The sequence below is a fragment of the Taudactylus pleione genome, unplaced genomic scaffold (genome assembly GCF_031769625.1).
Source record: "Taudactylus pleione unplaced genomic scaffold, aTauple2 ptg000190l, whole genome shotgun sequence".
In the NCBI taxonomy this organism is placed as follows: domain Eukaryota; kingdom Metazoa; phylum Chordata; class Amphibia; order Anura; family Myobatrachidae; genus Taudactylus; species Taudactylus pleione.
The window spans coordinates 1,395,405-1,401,423 of NW_028284592.1; positions in this window are offsets into that span (position 1 = coordinate 1,395,405).

Genomic DNA, 6,019 nt, shown 5'->3' on the forward strand with positions numbered 1-6,019 from the left:
CCTAGGGCCTGATTCTGAGACGCACACAATCCGTACTTAATGCTGATGTGCACATAGTTTAGCGATTTTTTGCAACTTAGAAAAGAAATGAAAAACCCTAATTGCATGCTGCAAAGTGGCGCTGCAAGCTCTGGAGGGGGCGTTGTGAGACCCTCAGCCCGGCACAAATCCAGTGGGGGCATGATCAGTGTGATCGCTCCCCCCCACGGGCAGAGGAAAGGAGACTTCTACTGCTCAGTGGCAGCAGCAGTCTCCTTGGTCTCCTACTGCAGCCCAGCACACAGCAGCATGTGTTGGGCTGTTGACAGGTAAGAGGGAGGGGGGGCGGCAGCTGACCGCACCTGCCGGCAGGGCCGGCTCCAGGGTTAGTCGCGCCCTGTGCCAGCTGGGTGTATCGCGTTCCTTACCGCGCGCGACCGAAAAATGGTGGTGTGGCCTAATTACAATAGGCTACGCCCCCTTAAGTGACGTTATTTGGGGGCGTGCCCGCATGGCACACCTCCAATGTAACATCAGGTTGGGGGAAGCCCAACACTCGTCACTAGCTGGGCTTCCCCCAGCCCTCTCCCGGCACTGAAAGGATACCGCGCATGCGCGCAGCATCCATTCAGTCTCCAGGGTCCGGCACCGTCGCACAGCTGCAGCAGGGGGGGTACCCAACCTCCAGACCAGACCACCCATGGGCCACTTCACCCCATGGGTGGAACAGCGGGACAGTGTTGTCCCGCTGAAATCGGGATGTTGGGGAAGGGTGCATCCTCTATGGGGTGGGGCCCCTGTTCGACTGCACTGATCGAACACCCCAAGAGCTCGCCCTGCCCACCGGGCCCCTCCAACAAACCCGAGCCCTGGTAATTAGTACCTGCTCCGGTCACGGTGGTGTCAATGCAAGCGGCTGCATTCACAGACACATGGCCGCAGTCATAGGAGGCCAGAGACAGACAAAGAATCTGCACCTGCCATGGGGCTGGTGCAAGTGTTGTTGGTGTGCTAATGGCAGCGTCTAAAGATACACATGGGGTATTAGAGTGCAGAGATGCTGAAAGTGGGTGTCTCAGTCCTTGCACACTCAGGCGCATACTTGTACACCAGGTGAAGGGCTGATACCAGCATTTGCACAGACTCACAGCTGCGTCTCCGGCAACAGGTACAAGAGCGAACGCAGCTGCGTCTATTTCTGAATCAGGCCCTTAGGCCATAAAAGGGAACCAAAGCAATAACTTACATATATATGCTCTTAATTGTATGGGGGTTAATCTATATTTGATTTTATTAAGAGAGTGACTGAAAAATGACAAATATTCTTTTTGTCACTACACGTTGGGCCTGACTCAGAGGTGGACGCTAATGAAGCTGCAACTGTATATTTCTGCAGCGTGGCTGCATCTTTATGCTAATGCCGCAGCTGAAGGGGTTAATTCAGAGATACCTACTGGCTGCGGCACTAATCCGCCACTTTGTGTATTAAAAACATCGAACATTGCACCATCCCTATGCAAAGAATGTCCGTCTGAACATGACCATCGAAATCAGTGCAACTGCGGCAAAACCATGACACTCTCACGACACACCCGCCTCTGGCTAGCCACCCCGTTACCACCCAGAAACATCCACTGAAACTGCCCCTCTCTGCGCCCAATTCGTTCTGCGACTTTTGGTAGTAACCATTGGGAAGCATGCACAGTGTGACTTAGACAGGTGTGCAGACTGAAAACATCGGCCGCTTGCATCAAATATCGAGACTTCATCCACTTCTGAATCAGGACTTTTTAAAAAATTAATTTCACTTTATTTTTGGAATTATATTAATTGAATCCATTTTTACACAAATCATAGGGTCTATGTACTAAGCCTTGGGTGGACATAAAGTGAACAGAGATAAAGTACCAACCAACCAGCTCCTAACTGTCGTTTTTCAAACACAGCCTGTGACATGGCAGTTAGGAGCTGATTGGCTGGTACTTTATCTCTGTTCACTTTATCTCCATCCAAGGCTTAGTAAATAGACACATAATAGTTAAAAAAATATATATTAAAAGTAGACTACAATTATTGTTCTATTCTTAATGTTGTCAAAGTGTAATTTGCTACCACGTTACAAATATTCAAGAGCCGGTGGGAGTTTTTGTCTCACACTAGAACTGTGAAACCATCATTACTTTTTATGCATTTGTGTCTTTTAAACTGTGAGATTATTTTGTTTTACATTTTATTCATTTAATAAAAAGAGTATTTATTCCTGTATGAAAACAGTTAAAGATATCAGGGGGTATATTTACTAAAGTGTGGGTTTATAGAAGTGGAGATGTTGCCCATAGCAACCAATCAGATTCTACTTATCATTTATTTAGCACCTTCTAGAAGATAATAGCTAGAATCTGATTGGTTGCTATGGGTGACATCTCCACTTCTATAAACCTGCACTTTAATAAATGTATCACCAGGAAAGAGGATTATAGAAGTCACACTCAATCAGGAACACCGTCAGCGTTCTGAATTGAAATCCTTCATTAATATCCCATTAAAGTGAGTGCATTTGTGAAACAGAGGCACCTGGTGTAGGGTTGATTATCTGCTTTACACAACTGAAAGTTTCTTTTTGTTTGCATTATGGAATATATTCATCATTATCACAGTTGTTTAAGCAGTCACTGGGCCTGAATCAGAGGTGCATGTAATGATGTTTTCAGCCTGCACATTCATCCGAGTCGCACTGTGCATGCTTACCGATGGAGCAGCAGAACCAATCTGGTTGCAAGAGCTGGGGATGTCAGTGGGCATTCCTGAGAAGTAACAGGCGGGTGGCTAGCCAGACTCACGCATGTTGCGAGTGTGTCCCGTCTGTAGATGCAGTTGCACCGACACAGGCAGAAATGTTGAGATGGATAATCCATAGGGCTGGTGCAATGGTTGATGATGCGACCAATGGTGCGTCTTAATACGCACAGCATCTAATTAAGGCAGCAGCCGGTGGGTGTCTTTGCACAAATACCATTGGCTGTGGCATTAGAATAAAGATGCTGCAGCAAAATACACAGTTGCGGCTGCAATAGTGTGCACTACTGAACAGGCCCTGTGTGTTCTCATTTTTGGATCAAAAAAGTGGAATGCTATTGTATGTTAGGAGACAGAGTGAAAAGTGATAAGAAAGTGATAAGGTGCCAGCCAATCAGCTCCCAGCTGTCATTTTTCAAACACAGCCATGTGAGATGACAGTTGGGAGCTGATTGGCTGGCACCTTATCACTTTCTTATCACTTTTCACTCTGTCTCCTAATACTGCTTAGTAAATAGACCCCCTTGGTGTCATAAGTATATATCACATGTGGTTTATTTACACTATGGGCCTGATTTTGTGTCCAACGTAGACACAGCCGCTGCCATGTCATGCTAGTGCCGTGGCTGATTTATTTTAAACTGAGACGCCCACTTTCAGTGATTTGCGCCTGTGGAAATCACCTTGATGCGTCTACAGACGCACCATCGGTCACACCATTGAAATTGGCAGCAGCCCTATGGCAGATGCAGTTTCTCTGCACATGGCATCTTGCGTGAGCGGCTTTGTGTCTTTGGACGCAGCAGCTGTCAGCGACACGCACACATCTGCCTAACCACCGCCACTGTTACCTCCAAGGTATCCCCACTAAAATCCACACTCCCTGTATCCAAATATGTTCTACGTCTCTATGCGTTAACAATGGGATGCATGCGCAGCACTTACTACATCGACCAACTACAAGTACATCAGTATTGTATGCGATCAGTGTGTGACTCAGAATCAAGCCCTATGCGATATATGATTATACATGAAATTCATTAGCTGTTATTTGTAGGTGGGAGCACCATTGTTCAAATTCATTTTACTTGATAACTTGATTTTATTTGATTGGGTAAATTGTCAGTTCTCTGCTATATTTCCCATACAACCCCCATGATCAGCAATGAAGATCAAATTTCCACTGGGATCAATAAGGTTATGTTAGAGTATGTCAGGTGATCATGTTGGCCAATGACCATGATCTGTAGGTGTGTGCATTTATCGACCAACCTCATTAACCAGGCTCCATGCAATTCAATTGCTTGATGCAACTTCTAAGTGATTGTCTGTGTGTAAGTAGCTTAGGGCTATAGGGATCTATTGCCATCTTGGAGAGTCCTCTCCTAAGCAATCATGTAATACTGTATCTCAAAAAGATGAAGCAGCAAATTACTTAGGGCCTGATTTTGGACATGGACGCAGTGTTGATGTTGAAGTAGTTGAGCGATGATTTGCTACTTAGAAAAAGTCCTGGAAACCCTTACTGGGCATGTACAAATCCAAGTGTCCAATACCATTCACCATTGCGTACGGTATCGCTAACACTTGAGAAGGGGTTTGTGTTCCCTGGGTGTTTCAGGGTGGAGACTGGGAGGCGACCTAAAGTGATCGCAGAAAGGGGCCATTTCATGGGCGTGTTATGGGAGTAGACCCTAGGCTATCACAAATGTCTTGGGTGTGACTGATGTGTTGATGTTGGTGTGTTTACAATAACCATTGCAAATGCCCAGACCACGCAGCCTGAACATGGGAGTCTCACAGCTTGTTCCAACACACTGGGGAGCTCAAAAGGAAGGCTGACATTAGCATTTGTATATTCCAGCAACCACTATTGAGAGAGAGAGACTGCGAACGCTGCTGTATTACCAACTATCTCTGAATCAGGCCCTATGATATATTGAAGCCATTGTGAGACAATACACCAGTTTGTGTTATTTGCAGTGTAGTAGTGTAGCCAGGGCCTGATTAAGGGGGGTAGGGGGTTGACAAGGGCAGTTATCCTGGAGCACCCACATAGAGTCACTCTGACCCTGATATTGCCAAGAACAGATCCCCAGTAGTGTTCATTTTGTCATCGAAAATTTTGACTAAAAGTAAGAGGACTAAATTGTAACAATAATGATAATATAAACGTTTTAATATCGAAAATTGTGACAAGACCTGTTATCAATTTTAAATAAGTGACTAAGGGCTCTATTTATTAAAATTATTTTTAGTAAACTAAAGTGAAAAAGGGTGTTTTCACACCCTTTTCACATTATTTTAGTATCACCTATACTTATTAAAGGGCAATTGGAGTAGAATTCGTAAAATTCTACTCCAACCCCTAAGTATCACTTATTTTTAGTAAGCAGATCGCATTTCCCATAATTGTAATGGGAAATGTGATCCGACCAAAGTTACTAAAAATAAATTGTAAAAAAATACCGGGGAAAGCCCTGTGATAATAACGCCACCTGGAGGTGGCGTTATCCAGGTTCTCCCCCAGTTACCGGGCTCCTACTCTGCTCTAAAAGGCAGAGTAGAGCCCGGAGCCGTTCCCAGTGATCAGCTGTGTGGTCTAAACAGACCGCAAGCTGATACACTGTAAAAAAAAAATTCACTTACCTGACTCCAGGGACCGGTGCTCGGGGCTCCGGTGATGACTCCCCTCCGGTCAGCTGGTCTCCCATGCTGCACTGTGGCCCGGTCATCAGGTGATCGGGTCCCAGTGCAGTATGGGATATCAGCTGACCGGAGGCATGGAAGACATCACCGGAGCACCGATGGCTGCATGTAAGTGCTATTAAGGGGGGGGGGGGTCGCGGGGGGTCCACAATCACGGGGGGTGGGGCCTAGTGTCAGGGGTGGGGCTTAGCACCGGGGGGGGTAGCAGCGACGGTCGGTCGGCGCATGCGCGGGGCACTAGTCACGGTATTTGTTTGCAAAAATATCGTGACTAGAGTGCGGAGGGGATTCGCAGGGACAGAGCTTTCTCGCAAGCTCTGTTCCTGCAAGGCATTTGTAGTAAATCCCTGTGATATTGCAATGCGAATTCAGTCGATAATATCACACTACAATCTGCATTACAAATGCTGATTGTAGTAAATAGAGCCCTAAGGGCTCTATTTATTAACATTATTTTTACTAAAATAAAGTGAAAAAGGGTGTTTTCACACCCTTTTCACATTATTTTAGTATCACCTACAGTTACTAAAGGGAA